This window comes from Agelaius phoeniceus, chromosome 8 (genome assembly GCF_051311805.1).
Source record: "Agelaius phoeniceus isolate bAgePho1 chromosome 8, bAgePho1.hap1, whole genome shotgun sequence".
Lineage (NCBI taxonomy): Eukaryota > Metazoa > Chordata > Aves > Passeriformes > Icteridae > Agelaius > Agelaius phoeniceus.
Genome location: NC_135272.1, coordinates 34,993,186 through 35,019,462, shown reverse-complemented (window position 1 = coordinate 35,019,462; position 26,277 = coordinate 34,993,186). Strand labels below are relative to the sequence as shown.

The window sequence follows — 26,277 nt, the reverse complement described above, 5'->3', positions numbered from 1 at the left end:
CACAGCCTGGAGCCCCCCCCGTGCTGTGCAAGGGATGAACACACAGTGAGAGACAGTTCCTGGCCTGGAACATTTACAATCTAAATAGATGTGGCAGGTGAGAAGGGGATAACGGGGAATTTTGTTATAAATGGACATCTGATTTGGCAAGAGGGGGAACCCATTCAGCCGTGGGCAAGAATTTTGCCCACTCCAGGTGGTTGCTGAGCCTCCTCTCCCAGGTCATGCTGCTCTCTCAAACTCTATTTCATGCCTGTAAAAGCAACAATTTAAGTTTGATTTTCTGAACAGAAGAAAAATATACAAAGAAAAAAAAAGCCATCCCACATATGAACTGTAGTCCATTTCTGTACCATGAACCATGACTGTTCTTGCTCCAGTAAAAGCCAGACCTCCTCATAACATACCTTATAACCTGTTAATTATGATTTCCTTCTCTAACATTTGGATCACACTACTAAATATTTTTAAATATCTATATATGTGTTTTTTAAGCTGCTGGGTTTGGGTTACACCTTTTCCATATGCCCAACCCACACAATCCCATCAACGCTTTCACACACCAGTCAAACACTCTATATTTGTGTGAAACTCACTGAAGGAAAAAAATTCCTATTACTACTACTACTAATACAAATTCATTTCTCACAACTATTAGTGTTTTCCTGAATGCTGCTGAATGAATTCCCCGCAATTCAATCTCTAACTTTTTATTGTGTTGATTCAGTGAAGATTTTTGATTTGTATTCATAATTATTCCAGTCCCATCACCACATGCCTTATTTTTTATATTTTTGTGCTTGACAAAGCTCCCTCTACAAAACTTAATCACTTTCTGTTTGAGCAATCCCCGAATACATTTTTACATTCTGTTGTTACTGAGAATGATGTTCTGAAAGTTGATATACATTGCAACAGCAGGTGTTAAGGCAGGCAAGTAGGGAACAAAAGCTCTTAGAGCATGAAAGAGTCTAATAATAGACAATTTGTTCACCTGGCACTGGCTGCTTAAGCATTTGAGATGAGCTCATTGTTATTTGGCCATGAGCTTTCTTGGTCGTAGGGATGAAAATATGGAAAATCCAGGTTGTGGAAACAAAGGTCTGCTAATATTAGAACAGCACTAAATGGGGCATGATGGAGCTGGGGAGGTTGCAGGGTGAGCTGCGGGGTTTAAAGCAGTGAAACATTTCCATAACTAGGAAAGCAATCAATAAAGTCACAGTCGTGTCTGTTCTTGCAATAAAATTACATGTGTAAATGTTTTCAATAACTCTACAACTGGCCAAGCTGTTCAGAGCAGCCTTGCACTCAGAAGTGCAGTTCAAGTTTTTTCCAGGGTCATTGGAAACGTGGCTGTTAGTTAGGGAAGCTCCCCATGGCCAGCAGAGATGGTGGCCAGGCAAGCTGGTCAGAATGGAATCATCCACCCTCAAAGGCAATGCCCAGCAGCAATCCTGCCAGAGCCATGGGGCACTGCTGGGAGCACCACCATGCCCCACTGGAGTCCCAGGCATGAGGAATGCAGGGTGTGTGTCCAGACCCAGAGCACTGGGTGTGAGGAAGAGGATGCTGATTCCTGGGAGCACACGGAATGCCTCCCTGCAGGTTGTTGCTGTTGGGAGCGTTTGGGAAGTTGGCTCTTCGAAAAGGGGAGTGCACCCACTCAGGGGAGCCTGGAGGAGAGCAGAGATGACTCTGTGCTTGGCTGTGTTCCTGTCCACTCCCCAGAAGATAAAGGGGAAGCTGTGCTTCAATTAAAGGACAGCAATGTAGCTGAGTGTCCCTAAATCACCTTTCTTTGGCATGTACCCTGTCCCTAGAAGACGGCCATGCACGGTCCCCAGAACAGACAGCAAAATAAGCCTCCTTTACCCAGAGATGCAATTTCACATTCTTCTTTTCATGTTCTTTTCACATGATTTTAAACAGACAGCAAAATAAGCCTCCTTTACCCAGAGATGCAATTTCACATTCTTCTTTTCATGTTCTTTTCACATGATTTTAAACAGACAGCAAAATAAGCCTCCTTTACCCAGAGGTGCAATTTCACATTCTTCTTTTCATGTTCTTTCCACATGATTCTAAACTTTAGGAAGTTGTGTTAATTACAGTGTACCATTAATTGTTGGTTTTGCTTTTGGAGAGCAAAAATCCCTCAGATTTTTAAATTTTCTTTGATTCCCATAGGAAATGCCATAGGACCCTGTTCCAATTTACCCTTCTAAGCCATGCACACAGTTGTTTGCTTGGATCCCAAGGAGATTAAAGGATGAGGGGACTATAAATGCCACTGGATTTCTTTCCTTAGGCAGCCTGTGGAGATGAATCCTGCGTCAGCAGTCGCAACTGGTGAGCTCCCTCTTGGCTTCAGTTCTGCTAAAACTTCACTTTGTCTTCATGAAGTCAGGTTGACCTTCTAGTTTGGTTGTTAATCAAAAGTCTCAATTCCTCAATATTATGGGTTCAGTTTCCAGGAAACACTAATCTTACACTCGTTACAATCACTGTAGGTCAATGAGCCCCCACCACCATGCAGCGCATTGGGCTCATTTTCCAAACCAGCACAGTTAGGGCAGATTTTGGGCCAAAAGCCACCTTCCTAATAAGCTTAAACTGTAGTGGACTGACAGTTGTGTTGCTGTCAAGCAGGGCTTATTTCACACCAGCGGTATTCATCAGGTATTGCAAACATTTATGGTCAAGTTAAGCTCATGCAACAAGAGGTCAACATAATCCTACACCACCCCCCAAAAAAAATCATAACTAGAATACTTGAATACTGATGATGCTAACAAATGTTTCACAATGGCAATGGTTTAAAAAAAATATATAAGTGTCTAAATACCTTATACTTTGAATAATGAATATGCTGGAGAAGTTTGTCAGCATTTAGCAATCAGTTCATGCATTCCTCAACCAGAGCAGTTGTGCAGGCACAGCTTTAGTGCCAGTGTGCAGCTCTGCTTGCCCGACACATGTATCACTGAAAAGTCAAGGACCAAGGAGTTATTTACTTCACATCAATTGTTTTTGTTCTCCATTCACTTTATTTTTCTTTGGAAATGTCACCTGGAATTTGGCATGTAAGGGTTTAGGTATCTGAAGGGAGGCCACAGCATGAGCACAGATCAGATTGCTTTTCCTTGTTAAACTCCCCCCTTTGCATTCCAGCCTGACAAAGTTTTGTTGGAGTTACTCAGTACATAGATAACTAAGTGCTTTAAATACTAATTAAAATATATGATGTTTAACTGTTGGCTTATGCCATTTGTTTATGATGGAAGACAGCAGGGAAGCAGGATCATCTATTATAATTATCAGCAGAGTATTTCTTTTCATCTCTTCCTATCCAAGCAATAAGTATGTCCAGGCACTGACTTGGTTCTTGTAAACATCCTTGTTTCCAACAGAATTTCTTCCTGTACCTTTCCATTGTCTTATCTTTCAATTCACCCTGAATCTACCTTAAAACAATACATTTCAAGTTCCTTCTTTTTTTTTTTTTTTTTTTTTTAATACTTGGAAAGTTCTGTTGGAATTGTTTCTGGCCAGCAAGCTTGCTGCCCTGGTCTCAGTATGCAGAAGCGTGTTCCCATTAATCAAAGGAAAAGTTGAGTAAAGTGGTACAATCCACATCCTCATTTTGAAAAATTAAAAGGCAGTATCATTATTAAAAGGCAGTTCTGCTGAATGTTTTCTGATGGAGGGAGAATTGGGACACACTACACTGTCCAATGACTTTGCCAAAGATATGACACCCAGAGACACAATAAATGGATGTATAAATAGTAATTGTTCTGAAAAGGGTAGTCATAAATCACAAAGTGAGTTGCAGGAGGTTTCTTTCTTGGTGATACTTGAAATGTGATCTATGTTAAATTAAAATAAAATCAGATTTTCTCTTTTGGTTGTGTTGAAATGATTTAGAAACCTGAAATGCAATTTCCCTGAAGCAGAATCCTATGCAAACTACGAAGCTCTGCAGTAAACATTAGATCAAGGTTTGCAAAAGGAGGGGTTTATTGAAGAGTACAAACCAGCAATTTGTTGGAGTAAGAGGTTATTAATCATGCTACACTTAGGGTTAGCAAAGCTCTGGCCTTGAATCAGCAACGCACTACAAAAAATTGAATCACTCCAGTAAGAACAAATAAGTAGCTCTGTGAAGTTCTGCAGTGGATCTCAAAAGACCTTTTCCCTTGCAAAACAGCCCTCAGTTGTCATGAAAAATGATCCTTGTATTTGTTCTGATCATTTATCAGCAGAATTTGACCCATCTCATGCCTGTCTATAGATATTTCCCAGGGTTCATCCACAGTGCGCATGTGGAGACATTACCTGCAGATCACCACTTCCCTTTCTTCCCTGAACAACATCTGTCTTTATATGTACATAGCCCAGGAAGCAGAACTGCTGAAAACTTGGAACCTGAAGAGTTTGCAGGACAGCTGACAGTTTGAGGACCTTATTAAAAGGTGTTTCTTCCTAAGAGTTGGGGTCCTGCAGATGTGCCCCTGCAGAAATGATCCAAGTCTGTTTGAACTACCGGACCAGACAGAGCATTCATAGGGCACTTTGAAGCCTGGGTCCAGAAATCCTCTGGCCATCTCCCTGTCCTCTTCCAGGGGCCTCTCCATGACCAAGTTTCTGCTGTGCCTATAGCTGTGGTGTTTAGGCTGGCTTCTCCAGCTGCAATTCCCTGTAATAACATCAGGAAGTAGACCCTCGATAAGATTTGGAAACAGGGACTGGCTCAATTATGCAGCTATGTGACCTTATTTTATTTCCTTTGGTTTCACAGTCTGCCTCTTGTCCTGCTGCTTGTTTGTCACACTCCCTTGTGCTCTGGTTTAGATCAAATGAGCTCTCTTTCTGTTTGTGTAGCTTAGGATATGCAGACACACCAGGAAAACAGCCTGGGGTCTTGAAAAACACAGATTTGCTTAGGGAAGGACTGTTTTGGAAAGGTGGAGGGAGAAAAGGGAACCTTGTCAATAGGATAAGGGGTGATGGTTTTAACCTAAAAGAGGGTTGATTTAGGGATAAGGAAGATGTTTTTACAATGAGGATGGTGAGGCTTTGGAACTGGTTCTCCAGAGAAGCTGCTGTGGCTGCCCCATTCCTGAAAGTCAGTCAGGTTGGATAGTTCTTGGAGAAACCTGGTCTAGTGGAAGATGTCTCTGCCCATGGTAGGGAATTAGACTACATGAACTCAAAACATCCCTTCCAACCCAAGCTATTCTATGAATCTATGAAGAAAGTTGGCAGTCATAACGGCACCAGGGTGAAAGTGGATGTAAGCAAGACCTGATGCACCTCACCATCTCTGAGCAGCATCTCTGCCAGCCCAAAGAGAGGCCCTTCCAAGACTATTGTTTTTTTGGTATTCCCATAAATCTGTAGTCAAGGGACAGTATCTTTGCTTGCTTTAAAAGATTATTCTAAAAGAGTAGTGTATCTCTTTTCCTGGGTACCTGAACCCCCAGTTATACAATGCAGGCACTCAAAATACTCAGGCAGCCCATCATATTTATTGATGCACTTTCTGGTTTCATAACTCATTGTCATCAGACACAGTGACTTCCTCAGCAGGAGCCAAGAAGCTAACCTGACTCCCAGACAGAAATTTCTGGAGTTCAGTGGCAGGAGTAGAAGCCATTGGTAATTTAGGAGTTAGCTGAGGATGTTTCTTTAGTATAGCCTGCAGGTCAGACTTTGCCTGCTAGTAAATAGGTAATAAATAACCACTAACAGTGTCAGCTTCCTCCTATTTATTCCCTTATTCTGTATTCCAAATCTCTTTGTTCCACAGGACAAATGACCTGGTTGGAAAGGCACAAGCCACAGCCAGCTCTCCCTGCTGACTCCTGCTTCCTGTGCAAGTCTGTGGAATTGGTGCCTCAGGCCATCCTGATACCTGCAGCACTGCAGGTAAATCACTGCTGCCATCAGGGAACTCCCAGCCAACCTTGCTGTGTCTCGTCTCTTGCCTATCTGTGAGGCTGACCTGGTCCCCAGCCAGGGATCATTCTCCAGCTGGGAATTTGGCTTTCTAGAAGCAATCTGCTCTTTTTGTGAGAGCAAGCAGTCAGGTATGTTTGCCTTCTTCTTCATTTTTTCTTCTATATTTCGTTTGGTTTATCCACCTTGCTAAATCTGGTTAAAAGGTAACTGTCAGAAGATTGATGCAATAAATTTCATGCTGTACCTGCAGTAAGCAAAGTTTTCTCTGCTGATTATTCATCCAGCTCCTGGAGTTTGGACAGGTAGTTTGCATTAATAAAATATACTCTGATATCAAAACATTTTTCAAGCCAAATCTATTAATTACTTTTTCCATTATCTGCCTGGCTCTACACATGAATAAATGAAAAGAAACAGAGAAGACAGAGACATGACAAGATCTGTTATGTAAATCACTCTGTACATCCCGAACTATCTTCTGGGGCAGTACTAACTAATTTATGACAGGTCACCCAATAGTTATTAATAAGTTATTAAATTAACAAAAAATAGATCTATTAATACTTCTTGAATTAACAATACCTGACTCACAACTTGAACTAGCCTGTTTGGCAAAAAGGGACAAAAATTATGGCAAGTTTCAAGCTCTATGTTCAGAAAATTGCATTTTTCTCTGTGTGTGAGTAGCTGCTGAATCCCTTTGTAATATCTGGGAAAGTTTTATCATTGCATTGCTTCACTGCACAGCCCATTTCCTCACCTGAAGGGATGGAGGAAACACTTGTGCCCTCCACTTGGGTATCACCCAAGGCATTGCAGATCCCAGTTTGCTCTGGACCATCCCAGTGACTTTTCCAGTTTCAGGATTTGACTAACTGCTTGAGCCTGACTTTGGGTACACTTTGAGTTTTCCAGAGGCATGAGCACAGATCTGAAAATCTCAATATCATGGGTATGTGCTAAAGCTACGTGTAATTATTGAAATTAAATTGTCCCAGAGTAGGGTTGGATAAAACAGTAGGAAGAAATTCTTCCCTGTGAGGGTGGTGAGGCCCTGCCACCCACAGGTTGCCCAGAGAATCTGTGGATGGATGACCCATCCCTGGAAAAATTCAAAGCCAAGTTAGATGGGGCTTGGAAAATCTAGAATAGTGGAAGGTGTCTCTGTCCACAGCAGGGGGTTGGAAAAACATGGGCTTGGTTCCTTCCCATCCAAATCATTCCATAATTCTATGAAAATGCATTTCCCCTTTGCCAGTGAAGAACTGCTCCACAGATGTGTGCCCTCAATGTATCTTAGGTCCAGATTATTTCTCTCCATGTCCTCTGCAGCCTCTGTGTTTCCTCTCATTATGTTAATGGGTGTCCATGTGTTGTGGACTCTGCTTGCCTTTGCTTGAATTTTGCATTGAGCTTTCAATTAGAGGGATTCAAACTGATTATTCTGGCACCACTTTCCCCTCCAGAAATCCAACTCTTATTGCACATCAATTTTTAAAAAGGTGTTACTGATACTCAAGGAGCTGTCAGATATCTGCTGTGCCTAAGGACAAGGGAATAAACTCACCTGGAATTAGAATAAAACTGCTTCCCATAACCATGGAATCACATGTCCATGGGATGGCAGGGGGTGACACACCTCTGCTGGAAGACCTGTCTTTACATCCCCTAACCTGAAAACTGGGAATTTGATGAGAAAGAGGAAGGTAGTACAAGACTCAGTTCAAGCACAGGGAATATTTTGGTCAGAATTTTTTTTCAAATGCATTAATATTGGGTGGGTTCTCACATCCCCAACTATGAATCATTTGAAGTTTGGCCTCATGTCTTTCATTAGTCAAGGATATTTGCTTCATTTTCCACCCATTTTTCTTCCTTTTGTCACCTCAGCTTTGCTGCCTTCAAGGAAAAAATACCTTCCAGAGGCTGCTTTGCCCCTGTAAAGTGCCCAGGATTATTTAGTTCTGGTGCTGTTCATCTCCCAGTGATGCAGCCTGAAACTCAGCCCCTACCTATCTGTAATCCAACCTACTTTTCCTAAGCAGGAGTTAACTCTTTATTTGTCAAAGGACTCGTGCCTTATCTGCTGCAGGATCAGTCACATAGAAATTTCCTCCCCTGAGCCCCAGCCTGTTGCCTCAGTGGTGCAGGAAAGACATGCTGTCAGCTCAGTCCCACTTTCTCCTCAAAGGCATTATAGGATCCTGGAATGATTTGGGTTGGAACGGACCTTAGAGATCGTTTTTTCCAACCCCTGCCTTGAACAGAGACACCTCCCACTAGACCAGATTACTCAAAGCCCTGCCCAACCTGGCTACGTTCAGCTTAGCTGAGTTCAGCTGATTAATGCCATTGTTATTCCAAGCTGTTACTGTACAGGTTTGTATTGGGTTTTGGTGTGCTTGAGGTATTAGTGCTACTGATACAGCAATATTGCAAATGCTGGTGTTATTGATAGAAATGCAGTTGCCTTGTGTTGATGTTTTTTGAAGATTGAATATCATCTGATAGAAATAATCTCAGGAAGAGAAGTGTTCTGGTTTCCACACTCAGGGAACTATTTGTATGCAAGATTTTGAATTCTCCATTTCAAACATACCTGAGAAATAATTATGTAAAGTTAAACCAGTTTAGAGATTGCCGAAGAGGTGCTGAAGTTGGAGAATGGAGTGAGCTCATGTCTGTGTCCTTGTGATCCTCCAGCTTCCCTGAAACCACTCCACCACTTTGAAGGAGTTGCAAGTGCTGCATCACTGTGTGGTGATGCAGGGCTAGGCTCACTCCAGTTAGAAGACCCTGACTGAGGATGGTGAGAGCTGCCAACAGCACATTTTGCAGATGCCTGCTGGCTCTGGAGACCTTTCCCAGCCCCAGTGGTGTCAAACAGCCCAAACATTACTGACCCTTCCAGCCTGAGGTAAAAAACCATCTGCATGCAACAGCTTTGGAGGAGGCCTGATGGCATGGGACTGGGAGCTGGGTGGAAGGGGCTTGATTCTGCCACTTGATTTATTGGCTGGTCATATTAATTTGCTTTGTTGTGAGAGAGGATCATTATGTTGCCAGGTGTTTATTCCAATTGGACAGTGAATCTAGCTAATTGCCAGGGCAGGCACCCAGAGCTTGGGAACAACCTCTCATGAAAACAAAACAAAAACTTAATGTAAACAAACAACACAAAACATCTTAAAAAGGAAACCTCTTCAGCTATTGAGTGGGGAGGAACGGGAAAGGAATTTAGGGCAGGCTGGGGTTGTGAACCCAGCAGCACAGCCTGGAGCAGAGCTTTGGCCCTCAAAGCCCAGGTAGGACTTGTCTCAGGGCTGTGTCCAGAGAGGATGCTCATCTCTGCTTCCCAAGAGAGGAGTTCAGTAATTCCCCTGCAAGGGAGGAGAGTGAAGCAGAGACAGAAGCAGATGGAGGGATGGGATGGGATGGGATGGGATGGGATGGGATGGGATGGGATGGGATGGGATGGGATGGGATGGGATGGGATGGGATGGGATGGAGTCACTACTCAGGTTCTGCTACCCAGCCAGCAGCAGCCCAAGCCCTGTGTCCCCCAGGACTGGGATGACAGGATCCCAGATTTTGTCCTCAGCTCTTTCAACCCCCCTTCTGCCTGGCTTTGTTTAACATCTCCTCCTTATCTACCTGCTCTTGCCAGGTGAGCAGTGTGGGGTGGGGACAACTTCTGATGGCCATCACAAGAAGAATTTGCATTACCTGCATCACCCACCTGGGGACCTGCTTGTTCCTTTGGAGCCCTTAGTGGCATTCTATTTATTTTTTATTCTCACAGGTTATAGGCAGTTCCTTTTTTCCTTCCCACATTGTTAATGTAATTGTTAAAATTTTGAAGGCTGCTGGGCACATTGGAGGGATGTGTCCTCAGTGTCTCAGTAAGAGATAACTTTCCTCCAGGTTTTTAGCAACAATGCCATAAATTATTACCCCGACATAGAATTTAATTGCACAGTTAAAAACATCATTTACAAGGCTTTTAGCATGCCCTTCTAAATTCTCCACTTTTTCATCTAATCTCTGTAGGCCCTTGTTACATTTGCAGAGACCTGTATGGGTTTCATTCCTGTTAAACATGTCAGTAAATCACAGCAGGAAAAAACCCTGACACATTTCCCTAGGAATTTTCTCTGCTGCCTGAGCTCCCAGCCCTGTGGCTTCCCGTTCAATAGGTCAGCCCAAACCCCATTTGTCATTGCTCTTTAATTACTGTGGAACCTCTAATCCAGGCCACAAATTCCTCCCTGCTCATACTTCTTTTTACTTCAGAATGTGTATCTAATAGCAACCAAGGACTTTTCCTATTTTCTCACTTGGAATCTGTTTTGGGAGCTTGGAATTGCTATCTAACTGAATCAGTAACATCTGTGACTTCAGGGCAGCTTGAGTGGGAATAGTTAGGGGGTTAGACAGATTTCCTGCATTTTAGGGCTCCTTTCCTCTGAAGAGGCTGCTTTGGGACAATTCAGTTCCATTTAATACTGCTTCTTCCTTTTTAGTTCCCATTTATTTTTTGTTGGTTAACCCCATCTCTGCCTCCTCTTTCTTCCTTTCCCCCATCCCTCCAAGTGGCTTAGGTTTTTCAGAAATTAAAATTATTTTAAAGAACCTCGCCAACATTTTGAAAAGTTTCAGTTTCAAACACATGAAAAGGAAAAGTCAGAAGGGATTCCTAGAACTGTACTGCAGCTTGCAGGTATGGCTTTGATTTTCCTTTTGGCAGGCTTTTGCCATTCCCTCTTTCATTGCCCTTCCAAGAATCACTGCTGGGTGCCTAAAGACCTGTATGCTTCTTACACTTGGCAGGAGCAGATAACAGGAATGCTACAGTTTGGGCTTTGAAAGATTAAAAGCAACATTTATTCCTTACAGTACTTTCAAACTTCCTCAAGTTAATTTAAAAGACATTTTTGAGGATGCTTAACTACTAATACTGGATTTTTCTAAACTTTTTTTTTCTTAAATTCTGCCCATGCCATACCTGTTATTTAAACCAAATAAGAGGTGGATTAAAGTCAGTGCAATTCTTTAAAGTGCATTAACTACTTTGAGCAGTCCTTGGAAGGGGTACCCTGTGCCTCTGTGACTGGTCTCTTTATGATATCTTTGTAAAAGTTCTGGCAAGGAATGACCAGTTTGTGAGTCAATTTCCATTTCTCAGAAACTTTTTGCTTCTGGTAACCAACCTCATTGCTAGTCGAGTACACAACACAAGTATCCCTTCCCTGCCTGGTGGAGCAGCTGATAAATTATTCATACAGCTAATGAGGATTTTGAATTTCCAGGCAAACTGTGATGGCATTTTTAAAGGCTTGCATCACTCCAGCACCATTTTCCCCACACCTGAATGCTTCAGGCACGCAGGTGTTTTAATCACCAAGGCAGAGCATTGCCCCTTTCTCCTCCTCCAAGTGCTTTGCTCCAACAGGAGTCCTGTGGCTATTTTGTCTGTTTGTCTGCATGAGGATTTTTCTGTGCTAATAAACGTGAGGGGAAAGGGGAATCTGAGAGGGCTGAATTAATTGCCAAAAGGGATCACATAACTTCCCTTATATTAATTTTGAAATGACAAGACACAGGTGCACTTGAAGTGATGTTTCAATGGATGTTAGCATTTAAGGTCCCTTCATATGTTTTTCCTTCCTATGGATCTTACTTTAGCTGGAGCATATCAGAAAAAAAATATATCAGAGTAAGGAATCTCCTGCTGAAGTAGAGTTCCATGATGTGAAAGGGCTGATTATGTTTATATTACGTGTTCTCCTGAGAAAGAACCAAGCCCCCAGCTAGGAGGGGAAGAAAGGTCACTGAAACTGAAGAAACAACTGACTCAGTGTCTTAATTCTGAAGGAAATGAGCCCTTTGGAGATGAGAGGGGCTTTCTGATCTACTTCAGGGCAAGGCATGCAACTATGAAAATAAGCCTTTCCTGCTATGTTGAAGAATAAAGCAGCAAATCAGAAAGACTGGGGACTGGAAGTAAAAAAATATTTACACTGATTTTTATTTTTACCTTTAAATGCTCCACATGTGATTGGCAAAGCTATATAATTCTCCCAGATTATCATCTGCAGCATCCTTGAGAAGAATTTGAGAAAGAAAGACTAACAATGAATTCATTCTTTTTTGCATGTGACAGCCAGACTTCATGTCTGGGCTGGAAAGAGCCTTCCCATTGCTGGCCAGCCTGGTGGCATGGGGTCCTGAAAATCTCACATCTCCTTCTGCACCCACCTCACACGAACATTTGAATGTGGAGGAGGTGATAGAAGGACCCACTGCCCAAAAAGCCCTGAACAGGGATTTTGGTATGTGTGTATTGCACTTCAAATGAGGATCTGAGCCTGAATTTGAGCCCTAACTCACCTTCAGCCCACTCTTTGTGGAGCTGAGCTTGCAGGGGCTTTTGCTGAACGTGAGAATTAGACACTTGCATCACTGCTGGTCCTTGTCCTGGGAAATGCCCTGGATGGGATGGCCTAGGACAGTTCTTCTGTCCTGCTTGCCCTCACAAGTATGTCCCAAGAGCACAAAATCCTTCCCATAAATGTCACCACAAGGGACAGTGTCACCTGCGAGCAGCAGGAAGGGAGGGATACTTGCAGAACACTGCAGATTTCTACTGTTGAAGTACAGATGGCAAATTGAATTTGGCTCTAAACAACTAAAAATGGTCTTAAACTTAGCTTGTTCACTTCCTTGGCATCATAGTGGACACAGTCTTTGTGGTCATAGATAAGGACAAGGAGTGTATTGTCAGTTTTTACCACAGGTTGTGTTGGTGAAGGCACAAATGGCTCTCGGGGGCTGCCAAGGTTTTAGAAATGTGCTGAGAAATCAAAATCCTCATTTAAACTGCAACAGCATCATGAAGTATGAGCTCTATAAATCTTTACAGATTATTGGTCACCTAAATAGATAGACTTGAGAGCTTTAGTGCTTGTGCCAGTCATCCAGTCAATTTTGGGCAAGAGTTTTGCTCTGAAAAAAATCAAATGGAGCAACTACAGCTACTCCCACCATAGCAGTAGGCACAGCACACACTGACGGCAACTCTTAGAACAAAAGTGACCATTTTGGCAAAGCAAATCACCCTGGAAGTTGATCAGAAATGCAACAGAGGATGGTTTTTAATGGCTTTAGGGGGAATATTAAGATTTATTCCTGTAAAGACTTACTCAGCATGTTGCACAAACTCCTCTTAGCGCGCTAATAAGTCAATGTGTTACCAAATGCTTTGCCATTATAATTACAGCCACATGTTGTCCTTTTTACAAATAGGTCTGGCTTAATTGCATCATTTTTCAGCAGGATTTATGTGGTCCTGCTTAATCTAAAATTAGTACATGCACAAATGAAGTGCAAACTATTTTCCATCACTGAACTGTGAAATGTTTTCCAGAATAGAGATATACCAACATGTTCCTAAAAAGATGCAATAAACAGTCAGGCAACTTTCTGATTTGTGTGTGAGCCTGCACCTATGCAAGTTTGTTAAAAGTAAGGGAAAATATACTAAAATATATATTAACTACAAAATGACAAAAAAGTCAGCTAAATGGTCTAAATCAAGTAGTCTTTTTTGATTATCACTGGTAAAACAATGGATGGGGGAAATCATAAATCTATCCTGATATTGCTAGCTCTCAGCATTTATTAAATACAGTAAGAGCTTATGTGTTTTATATATTACATCAAACTATCACGTGTAAATATATCACATTTATAAGATGTGACATAGGCCAAGATTGTGTTGGCCTAAATTCTAAGTTACTTTCACTAATATTCCATATTGCCTATGTAGCTCTGAGGGCCTAAGGACGTGTATAGGGCATAGCAGAGATAAGAGTTTGGAGTACCTGAACCTAGGCCAGATATCACAATTGCCATCCCTACACACTGACTGGAAGCTTGGAACATGCATGACTTCCAAGAGTGTTAGAACTTAGACATTAAAATAAAAAAGCATGGCCCAATCCCAGCTAGATGCAAAAGCCTAATGCTAGAAGTAGATTAAATCCTCTTTAAGTTTGTATCTCATTGGGAAAAGTTACTTTGACTTTAGCAGAGTGGAGATCTTGCCATCCAGAATGGAGATTTACTTCCTGCTGTGAGGAAGTCTGCTGAATTTTAGTGAGTAAATCAGAATGTCAAGAGAGATTCTGATATTGCTTAATCACTAATGTAGAAGTCCTAAGCTTTTTTCTTTCTCTAAACATGGCCGCTTCTTTCTCAATTTATTGATAGATGAGTGCAGTTTTTGAGAGCTACTCAGTTTTGTGTGAAACATGGTTTGGGTAGAAAGTAAGAGAAAGGCTCTATTACTACAGCTACTTGAATATTAAAAATAGCCCTTGGTTTAAATTTTATGTTCCTGATTTTACTCCTTTAAAATATTTCTCCTTGTGTGTCTCAATGGGCCCAAATTCCAAAGAGTTACTTCAATCAGGGCACCCACTACCTGTACAATGTGCTTTCAGCCATGAGAAATGCTGATGGCTATGGGTAGGAGTGGGTTAACACACTTCCAAACAGTACCTTGCAGGTCAGTGCCATTTCTCTCTGCCTCATCATGTCACCACAGTAATTCACACTCTGAAACTTTAAGGTTATAGCTGCAAATGTGCTGCAAACAGAAGCTTCGGAGCTGTCTCTGAAATAAGGCTGATCCTGAATGAGCAGAGTGATCCTTGGTGCTCCTTGCCATCCACAGGACACCTCTCTGCTTCTGTGCTTGGCTTAAAGTGAGGGTTCTCGTGGGCATAAGATATCTCATAAACCAGTAGTGGATGTCTGGATTCATAATCCCTGGCAGCCCTTTAATCTGGATCCTTGGAGATAACAACAGATATGTGCCCAAAACAGGGCCCTTGGTCCTTCAGTGGTTCATGACTGTACTGGTGTTTGAACCAGGGCACCAACCCTGACATCTTCCCTGCTGCCTCCAGCCCATTCACAGCTTCTGCTCTTCCTAAGAATGTTTATTTTGTAAATCAATGGCAAAGACTCAGGCTGAGGGATTTGCTACCATTTGTAAATCAGGAGCTGAGCATTTGCCTGGTATTTCTCACATAGATTTTTCCAAAAGCACTTTTATGAAAGCATTTAAGCACCTATTTTGCTTGGTAAGAGCAAAGTGTGATGCAGGAGTAGGAAGCAGGTGTTACAATCACATTTGGAAAAATCATACATGAAAAGGAGGCCCTGAGGAATTTTAGAGAACATTTTCCCAAGGAGATGTGACATCCTCCATGGATGTGGCACCACTCCCTGTTAACCAGCCTTGCCCTTTCTGGTGCAAAGGAGATTTGAACCACTTTGGCTTCTTGTGCAGGACACAAGTCTTGCATAGAGCAGGAAACTCTCCTTGGAGTTGGGTCTTCCAAAATAATGATCCACTAAACAAAAGCAAGGGAAGAAGAGTGCTCTGCCATCTGCTATGTAAGTAAAGAATTTATAATGTTCTGTAATTTTTGGTTACTGCCACAACCAAATGAGCATTTTTGGTGCTGAGCATACGGTTTTGAACACCTTCAGGTGAACAGTTTCTGCCTGCTCTTATGTTATTGTTGAGTATTTCTCTGGAGGGTGTTCCCCAGCCTGTCAGAGTGTCAGGGGAGCCATCTCCATCTGCTGAACACTCCTCAGGTGAACTACTGACCTCCACCCATCCAACACCTGCAACTCCTGCCAGCTGCTCAGCCATGGCCACCAGGCTGCCGAGTGACACCGAGCGAGATGCACCCACAACAGCTCGGAGGAAACAGGGCGGCTTTTTAATAGACTTTAAAATGAAATAGGAATCAAAACTCCTTCTGACAGAGGTAAAGCTGAAAGCAACTCCAAGCCTTTCTTGAGCAGAAAGGCTGCTCCTGGCTGCTACTCCCAGGAACGAGCACTGTCATCCGCTGAACACTTCAACCACACTAAAGAAGGCACCTGGACTCAGAAGATCGAAGTTCTGCTCAGTTTTCTCAGGTTGGATATTCTGGTATTTCTGGTGCATCCTGCATATGTAGAAGCAGCAAAATTTATCTTGGGGAGCAGAGGCATCCGCTCGGAGAGGGGACAGATGGTGAACGCTACGGAGACCAAGCTATGGCTCAATCTTCCTAGAGGGAGCAGGTCCTGCAAGGTAGGAAAAGTGGTTTTAAATGACACAAAAGTGTGCTGTTGATTTAGGTGAGTTCCATGCTTTTCACAGGGAAAGTTTTCTCCCACCCCACCCTGCTACAGATATCATTCCCTGAATTGAAAGTTCATAAACCTTTTAGAAAACTACTGTTTGATTTTTAGGCTTTATTATTGTACATGAAGATGGTTTTATTTGTCATGTTATTGTTCCTAGTGTAATTGCTCTTGCAATTAGAAAAGATAATTGATTAAATAATAGCTACAATTCTGAATTTATTGTGTTTCAAAATATCTACATTTATATTTTTCCTTAAAATTTTGCAATTAAATTTAAAAAAAACCCATAAACCAGCAGCATGTTTCTATACCAACTCCTGCAGGCTGTCTGTAGGATGTCTGGGCTGAGGATGAGCTTGAAAAGGATACGTATATGCTCCTGGAATATAAATTAATCCCTAACTTCTCCAAGTCAAATTCACTATATCCTTTTTTTATCTTTTCAGAACAAGGGAAGATATCAGTTAAATTGTCACAAATAAGCTCCAAAGTGTTGTGAAAGAGCAACTGATTTCCTAAATTAATCTGTAAGGTATGTTTTCAGATTTCAGAACCCTCTCCTTAACCTCGGTTCCACAAATAGCTTTATGCTGAGATGAAGTGTAGACAAACACACAATAGAACTTTCTAAGCAGAACTGCTGAGAGGTGTGTGCTATATCCTCTCATAGCAACCATAGGCCCCAGCTCAGCTTTGGAGGCTGAATGGATCCAATGCCATGGTTTCCATGGTTGCACAGGGTTTCATGTACCCAATAACATTAATATTCCAGTCCTTCATAGAATAACTTGTGCAAAGACAATTTTTTCCTCTTTATTTCCTATCTTAAATTTTTGCTGTCTTAATGACTGAAGTTATAACATGAAAGTAATTCTACTAAAGCTGAAAATGTTGTTGAGATTGTCTTAGCATGAGCTCAAGCCTACAGTACTTATGTAAGCAAAATTTCAGGTGCCTCCTGAGACAACACTGTTGGATTTGGCTGATAAAATAATGATGTTTTTTCTCTTTACTAGTTTGTTAGTACCATTTATTTTAACAAGGATTTTGATTGCTCCTAAGAAGTTAAGAATACTGACAATGGCTGACCAGTTTTTGGAATAAAACAGAGTGAGTCTGAGAACTTAGAGGTGGGAACTCAGTTGTGATAATGTGACTCAAATTTTAAGGGAGTGCCCTCTTTTGTGATTCAGTACTGAGTTGGGAGTGATTACTGTCCTTGCATTTTTTGCTACCTAGGGTTTTCCAAAGCTGTTGGAAGGGTTGGATTTGTCACCTAGGGTTTTCATCCCTGCTGGAAGACGTCCACTACCTCATTTTTTATGTCCTTCTGAAAGATCTTAGTTGTTAATTAAGAGCTGTGGTAACTCTTAAGAGAAGATCACTTCAGAACTACACCTCAGCCAAGTGTCAAAGAAAACTTCTTGACAAATATTGATCTCCTTGGGTAGCTCCAGCAGACTGGGACTTCCCTACACCTTAAAATCCCAACTGCTTGGGTTGTGTGAATGATTCTTTCCAAGGTGACAAAAACTCACAGGTGCTGTCCCAGTTCTGAACAGGACATGGCTAAATAAGGGATTGAGTAATGGGGAAAACTTGCTGTGGGCATCATGGAGCTGTTTGATTTACGGGAGAAAGAAATGTTCTGGCAGTTCTTTTTAGATGTTTCAAGGCTCAGGGGGCTATCCAGCCCTACTCAAGCATGGGGTGTAAGTATCTAAGTACCACAGAATAAAAGATGCAGAGGTCTGAAGAGAGCTCTTTAGAAACAGAACAGAAAGCTCCCAGAAATTGTCCAAATGAGTGCAACTTTGATATTTATAATGGTTAGTTGCTACTGAGGTGTAATCATTGCTGACTTCTGGCCTCTGCTCTTCAACTGAAAGTCTGAGAGAGCAAATAAAGCTCTCTAAACCTTCCAGTGATTCATCTGAAGTGTTTATTATCTGGCTTCCAGATGTGTATCAAAGCATGGTTTACAAAGAAGAACTCCATGTGCAAAAAGATTACATTTTTAGCTTGTGTAAACTGTTGTTTCCCCACCAAAAACAACCAAGTTGCTGTGTGATGTCCCCCAGCAAAGGATCTGCTCTCCAACCAATGCTTAGTTATTGTTCTTGGCTGTGTCCAGGAATATTTCAGACTGTGCTGGAGCTGGGCTCTGAATGCCTTCATTCACTGTATAAATGATCAAAGGAGAGGCTTCTTGATCTTGTGTGTAATAAATCCTCTGCTTTCAGGTCTGCTGAACTGGAGACTATCATAGAAATACTTGTTCCTCATATACAGACCAGGAAGCTGGAGTCAAGTGTTCCTCCTGTTGGGCAAATGCCTCTGGAATTCCACGAATTGCTTGGCACATCTGACAGAGCAGGCAGAAGAATCCCAGCCTTCGTTTCCTGTACAGTCTGCCTGCATGGAGCATGGCTCTGGAGACACTGCTCCCTGCTTCAGGTCAAGTAGTGGCAGGGAGAAGGGGCATCTACCTGAATACCTGAAAAAAATTCAACTAGAAGGAAAGATTTGAATACAAACAGTGTTGGGATAAGCTTATTTTTGGACTTAAAAGTGTTTGTTGTAGAAGTGTTGCCTAGATTTTTAACAAGGATTTGTCTTAGCTTGCAACTCATCTAGCTTTGGTTTGCATCTTGAAGGTGTGTTTAAACAATAGTGGTAAAACAAAAGAAAAACTGATGTGGAAGAGTTTAATGGATCTTGAAAGAAAATAAAGTTGTGGCTTTCTGGTACCTGGACACCTAATAACTTTCTGTGATCTTGTCATGAATCTTGTCAGTGTCTTGTCAGTGCCTTGTCATGACTAAATAATAAAGGAAGGAAATAGTGGTCTATCACAGTCCCTGTCCATTTTTAGCTAAAAATATGCCTGTGATTACCTGTCTGAATTGAATTAATTTTATTTATAAAAAGTAAACAAGGGGTAGCTTGATAATGGGGCTTTTTGTCTGGGACTTGATCAGAAGTAGCCATGGCCACAATTACTCACATTATTCAACTTTTGTGAATTTGAAAACCCTATGGGTTTTTCCCCCTGTGGAGAGTGTATGCATCATTCCCATGCAGAATTCCAGTTGTCCAGATTAAAGAACACAAACTGGACTTTTGAAGTTTTCCAGGGCTTATCATCCATGCCATGCCTTCCTACACTTAGCTGACATAACTAATAAAAAACAAGTGCTAAAATCTGGGAAATCCATGACTGGATTGCTCAATGCATATATGCTAACCTATGTATCACCTTTGTTTGTGCAGTTGTTCAAGAGTCTGCTGGAGAATCCTGCCCTTTCAAATGGGAATTTTGCCAGCTGCATTAACTGGGACAAGATTATTGACTGTCTGAGGCAAAGCTTAGAAGGTAATTGCTGTGTTTAACTGTTAATTCTCTAGCATTATCCCAGTAACTTGTTGATGCATCCAAGAGTTGCTTGATGTCTATATATACACACACCCACGCATGTGCACCCGCCTGCCTTTGGGAATTCCCTCACCCTTGCTAATGTGAGTGCAGAGATTCACTGGGCTTTCTTATTTTTAAACAGAAAATGTTTGGACTTATGTCCTGCTAAAGGGAGATATTACAAACACAATGTGAAGCTGCCTTTGCGTCTATGTTCATTCAGAAGCTCAGCAGCTCACCCTTGCACACTGATGGCCGTGGCCCAAGATGCTGAAGATGCAGAAACAGCAAAGGGAAAAAGTAACACTGCACATTGCTAACCCCCTGCTGCAGGGGTGGCTCACCCGTTTGGAGGGCTGTGCACAGCCCATGACATCCCTCACTCGGGAGGACCTCTGTGATCTGAGAATTGGTACCTGCCACCCGATGTGTCTCCTGCTGCGAGACAGGTCTATGAAGTCATGGAGCCTGGCTGTCTGCAGTCAGCACTGCTGTACTACATCCAAAGCAAGCTTGCCAGTCAGAAAATGCTGCATTAATCTTTCAGGGAGTGTTTGTTTTGCTTGTTTTGCTAGGCTGAGTTTCAAGCAACTGATAATGTGCTCATGAGCAGTTCTCCTGTTGCAGCCCATTTTTCAAAGGAAGTGTGGAGGCCAAAGCTCCCAAGGTTGGGTGGAACATGGGTTGAAGGGTTATATATGGTCTTGCTTCACTGTGTGAGCTCACAGCGCTTTTGTGTGCATGTTAATACATCTGCAGGTACATTTGGGACACTGGAGTTGTGGCTCTTTGAAGTCTGATGAGTGTTTCAAAAAATATACCTTGGACTTGGTTCTTCTCTGTTGGTACTAATTCTGCTTGTTGGAGTTATCTCACTGCAAATGAGATGTACTTTTGTTTGCTGAGCAATAGCCAAACCTTCTGACTGCTGAAGGAGAAACTCTAAAGGCTTCTGAGAGTTAGATAAGACAAACATTTTACAGGTCACAGGGTTTTAAGTGTTGAAATGCCTGGAATTTCGGGAGGTAAATGACAGTGTGCCTGGCTTGTTCCCACTTGTCCCTGCTCTGTTACTGAACTGTCCAGTTGCAACACTGAGGTTACAGCTCTCACTTAAAGGCCCATCCTTCCAAGTCTTTTTGCATTTAGCTCCTCTAAGCAAAAAGGAATTTAGACACACAAATAAATTTTAGGATATGGAAAATTCAAGTCTGGAGACTCTTGTATGTGCAGAACCTTTTCTGGACTTTTTTTTGGTGGTTTTTTATTTTAAGATACTCCGTGCTCTTTGATGACTTGCAAAATAAAAATCTTGCAACATTTTCACAAGTGAAGAGAATTTTAGCTCCCAGAGTGAGAACAGAAGGATGCACTGTGATCTTGAGGTCTTTTAGCCTGCTTGTATAGTCTGAAAGAATGTGGCTGGGCAGTGAGTCTGTGACAAAATGACAATTTTTCTGGTGTTGGGATAAAACAAATCCTGTGGATATTTCACGTGCACATGCTTCTCCTACAAACTTTTGCTGAGAATGAATGTTTTACATAAAATCTATTCTGCTAAGAGTACTCCAAAGGTAGTGCTACACAAAACAGTATTTTTTTAAAGTGTATTTTTGGTCATTATATATACCCTCTGCTTAAATTTTAATTGGGAATGTACTTCGAGAAGGTTTTGGGTGGAGAAAGAAGGGTAATAATTAAATTCTTTTCTGCCTATCAGTTTTTGGAAATTTTCCTCTCTTTTACTGTTACCCTAATCTTGCACCTTTTCCTGCTCACAATAAGGGGGATTAAAAATGCAGAAATGAAAAACTAAAAAAAAAAGGAAAAAAAACAGAAGTGTGTTTTAAAATACACCAGTTGGAGAACTGTTTGTACACATTTTCATGTTTCTTTCTGATTTTGGATTAAGTTTCTACTCCAAAGTTCCAATTTCCTGGTTAACATATTGTTCTGGAAGGACCCTGGGCTCATGCAGACCTGGCACACGGCAGGCAGGCTGGCTCAGGGGGGAAAGCTGTTGCTTTTCCTTGCCTGCTGCAGACACAACGCTGTGAGAATTCCCTTGGTATTGAAAAATAGGAAAGTGTTGTGGTATTACACTCAACATTTATTGGTGTGCTAACAGGATAGTTCCTCCAGGCGCAAATAAACATTATAAAACCTCCCTTCCCCAAATGAATCACTTAAAGTGGATGCAAGAGAGGATTTGACATCTTGGATTTTGCTGTGTGGCTCTTTGTGAAGAGCAATGCAAATGCTTTTTATCAGCCTTCAGTTTTTATATGCACCTGTGTCATAGGGCTGGGCTGTGGAGTAGTGCCCTAGGATACACAGGACAAGAGGGAATGGGCTCCAGTTGTGCCAGAGGAGAGTTTAGATGGGGTATTAGCAAAAATTTCTTCACTGAAAGAGTGGTTAAACATTGGAACAGGTTCCCCAGGGAAGTGGTGGGGTCACCATCTAAAAGCAGAAGTGTTCAAAAAACAAGAGACAATTCATAGCAATTCATGGTATGGTTTAGCTGACAAGGTGGTACTTGGCTGATGGTTGGACTTGATGACCTTGGAGTCTTTTCCAGCCTTGATGATTCTGTGATTCTTTGATCCTCTACAGATTTCTGCCCATGATTACCTGAATGCTGTCCATTTCCTGGTGAAGGAAGGTCCCCAGATGGATCATAGTGTGAGGTGCTGTGTCAGATCTGAGTTCAACTATGGGGTGCAATGCAACACCTACAGAATATAAGCACACTTTTTCTTGTTAAACCTACCCCCATAATCTGCCTGGGCAAAGTTAGACTTTTTTGCATGTGTCGCAGAAAAATTAATAAAAATTCTTCTGAAAGAAACATAAGATTTTCACATCTTTTGAAATTTCTGCAGTGAGAGTCTGCAGAGTTCAGGCTTGTTACTAAGAACAGCCCAATGTATATTTGAGGGTGAAAAAATAATCATGTCACTTCTTTGGAACGTGATCTAAAGTTCACTGAAGTGAATGAAAAGGCTCCTGTTGGTTTTAAGTGGATCCAGCCTTTACACAGGGAACAGAAGACGTGTGTCTCATCTACTTAAATTTGAAAATGTTATTGGTAATTTGTGTTGATAGAAAGAGCACATGGTAACTTTCTTTCTGCATTTATATAACAGGAGGCAAAAGCTTCGAGTTTGAAAACATTGAGGATGCAGTTGCCTATTTCCAGCACAATGAGAGAGACACAGCCAAGGACTGGGCTGCTTTAAGAGTATTTGATGGAAGGCAAAGCATTAGGCACTGGCTTCCCTCAGGCAATGGTGTCCCATTGCCATCCCACCAACAGATGACAACCTGGTGAGCAATGTCACCCTCAAGCTTGCTAAAGGGAAGATGGTTCTTCCTGAAATACCTATATTGATGTTTTATTTGTGGGTTTAAGTGATTATTATATTCTCAGTGAAGCAACTGAGCCAAGGAGTGCTGGAGGTTATCAAGGAATCCACTGTAGATGGGCCAAGTAGGTGCTGCAACCTGGGGAGCTCCCCCGGTACTGCTCTGTGATGGAGTGAGTAGTGCTGGGCTTGGCAGTGCTGGGCTCATGGTTGGACTTGATCTTAAACACCTTTTCCAGCTGCAGTGATTCTGTGATTCATTGACAAATGTTTGGGAGTGCAGGACTGAGCTGTCCACATGGCTGAAAATGCATAACTACTCTTGGTCCCCAGGTGTGATGGATGGGGTTATCTGTGGCTTGAATTAATACAGGAGTAAAAGGAGAAAAGAAAAACAGCAGACAAGTGCCTAAAAGGATCTGTGATGGACCTTGTATTTTAAAGATATCCCTGTGTCAATATGCTTGCAAAGAAATCTCTTCTACAGCCTTGTCTACCATCACCATTTTGAAGAGGTCTTTTCATGACTCACTTAAATTCATTTTATCTGATAGTCAAGAGCTGCCTAATCTTTGATGCTCATGTAAGTATGGCTTTTTCTTTTTTAATGACATAGCATTCAAAATATTTGAAAGCCATGCAGAGAAATATTGCATAATAGGAAATTGTGCAGGAATGAGAAAGTTGAATCTGTTCATCTGTAATAGCACAATGCTTCTGTTTTACACAAATGACTTGATTAAAATCAAGACTTGCTCTGGATTTTCACCAGTATTAAAACAGGTGAAAGCAAAAGCAAAAAGACCAATTGAAATTTTATTTTTCTTCTTTTCTTTTCTTTAAGTATGCTGTTTCAATTCATTCCTTGCAACACTTTAGCAAATACAGAAAATTAATAGAAATGTCAAGACGCTGGAAAAAAAAACAATGCTTGAAAGAGAATTTTTATGAACTGATGAGCTGAGACCTGAGCTGGTACCAGTAGAGTAGGATCAGTCTGGATTTCCACATTTTTCAGCCATCTTTTAGACTGTTCCCTTGTGTTACATGAGCCAGAGGGAGCCTGGAACTACACACAACTTGTTGTCAAAGAAACTTGCACCATCACAAGGCGTCAGCTCTGCTCTCCAGAGACCAAATCTCCAGACAATCAACTCGTGTGTGCTGTTAATGCTTTGTTTCTCTCACTTCTCCCGTGTATACGAAACTGTCAAGCTGAATTACACTTTATAAGGTGATAGGGAAAAGATCTAACATTTCTTTTTCCCTTTTACAAATTTTTACAGTGTGTAGAAGATAATTTTTGCAGCCTAAAAGCCAACCAAACAAAACAAGTCCTGCTGCTTCAGACCTGACATCTTTCAGGTAAACAAGAAAAGCTTTTGACATAATTTGCAAGTATTATTACTATCATTTTTTTAAAGCTCTGCTTTCATAAAAAGGTGCTGGGAGAGGCATGAGAACAAATTATGCTTATTGGAATCTAAATTTTTAAGTTAAAATACAACAAATAAGCACAAAAGTAGAAAAAAGGCAGAAGCCTAGCATCACCTTCTCAATCCTATTTCTGAGTGTTGTGGAGTGCAGCCTCACTGCAGAAAACAACATTCCACATACAGAGGTTGGAGAATTCATCCATGATTCTTGCAAATATGGACGAAAATTAGTGATTTTCTTAGTGTTTCACTGAAATCTGTCCAGCGAGGACTCCAGTGCTTTCCAGTAACATGAGTCACTTTCTTTTTTGATAATGGACGAGCCTCGTATTTCAAAGACCTGCACGAGCTCCTGGGTTCCCCATGACAAACAGCAGGAGCTGTGCTCAATCCTGAATCTCTGCAGAGTAAGAGCTTGGCAGTTTCTGTGCCAAACCAGTCAAACCCCATCTCTGATTTCACACAATAAAAAATGAAAATGGCGAGCAGTACCCACTGCTGGTGTTTCTGTTCCCTGCCAGCACTTTGACACATCTGGCAGGATAGTTCACTCAGTTAAGTGTTTTCTACCTTTCTATCTTTTAATGGCATGGCTTGAAAAATCCAGATTTGGCAATTCCTTTGCTGAATAATAAGCCCTGGAGATTCTTCCACACATTTATTGCCTGACTTCTTCCTATAGTTTTGGAACGCATTTGTATTGTACCATTGAGTAAGCAAGCCCCTGCTAAAGTCAGAACATAAAGCTTATTCAAGGTGCCTACATTCCTTGAAAGGAGCCAGGCAAGTATTTTCTCCACAAATGCAAATTATGCATCAATATAATTCCATCTGGGGTTTGTATGTGTGCATGTATTCTTTGTTGAGTGTTCTAGCAAATACTAAAATACCAGGTAGGTTAAGGGGATCAGCAAAATTCTGGCCAGTATTAAATGAATATTTGTGGAGGGTGAATTTTGAGTGTGCTGTGTAAAGCTTATAATGCTCAAGGCTATATTCTTCAGCTAAATGGTTAAACTCTGCCCTGAGACCAATTTGCCCAGAACAGTGGGAAAGCAGAAAAGAAGTGAGAGTTACTTGCAGTGAAGAAAATACAACCAAAGGAAAGGATTATTTGAGAAATTAAAACAAGCAGTTGAAGTCTTGGAGTCGTTCAAGAGGCTTCATTGTTTCCAACAGCAAATTGTTTAGGAAGAGAACTAAAACAACCTATTCTTTTGTTTTCCAAGTACCTTTAGTAGCTTGTAAGATTTGTGTCAGACTCCAAGTAGAAAATTATCACCAATTATATTCCAAAGAATAGCAATAAAAGCTTGGTGAGAGGAAAGCAATTCTGAAGCTTCTTCAGTCAGCTCAGTAGTTTTAATTTCTATGTTTTTTTCTGAAGGATATTTTTAAAACTCTGAGCCCATTTTCTCTTCTGTAGAAATACTGCATCGTCTTATTCTTGTTTTTCTCAAAATCACATTTAGCTGTGTGCCTCTAGCTATTAACCCTGTCGATTTCTTTCAGATAGGAGAAAGATTGATTTTGATTTCAGAAATCCATGAGCCTCAAAAACCACCACAGTGGGGTAATACCCCACTTATCCCCTGTTTCTGATGGCACAGAGGAAAGCATCTCTGTCCTCTCTTGCTGAGAAGGCACAGCAGCTTCACTTCTAACTCAACAGTCTTAGATAGAGAGGTACCCTTGTTTTTCTTGTAATTTTTGTCCATCTCTCACACCAAGTGACAGGATTACTCCTATTCCAACAGCATAGGCACACCTGCTGAGCACCAGAAAACCCCTTCCAGGCCCAAACTGTGGGAAGGTGCACTGGTGAAATGGTCCCCCCTGGATGCAGCAAAGGAAAACCCTGCTTCATCCTCCC

At 41.6% G+C, this 26,277-nt stretch overlaps 1 long non-coding RNA gene across 1 annotated transcript in view; it reads left to right on the top strand.

The window, feature by feature from the left end:
- The window catches only part of LOC143694608 (uncharacterized), a 29,901-nt gene extending 5,549 nt beyond the window's left edge, over window positions 1-24,352 (top strand). The window contains exons 3-13 of the long non-coding RNA XR_013183177.1: window positions 2,191-2,352; window positions 5,816-6,095; window positions 8,671-8,884; window positions 15,640-16,126; window positions 16,629-16,714; window positions 18,426-18,639; window positions 19,456-19,558; window positions 22,217-22,290; window positions 22,750-22,930; window positions 23,302-23,551; window positions 24,255-24,352. This is a non-coding gene — a long non-coding RNA (uncharacterized LOC143694608). The remainder of the gene's footprint in view (window positions 1-2,190; window positions 2,353-5,815; window positions 6,096-8,670; window positions 8,885-15,639; window positions 16,127-16,628; window positions 16,715-18,425; window positions 18,640-19,455; window positions 19,559-22,216; window positions 22,291-22,749; window positions 22,931-23,301; window positions 23,552-24,254) is intronic.
- Window positions 24,353-26,277: the final 1,925 nt, after the last annotated feature.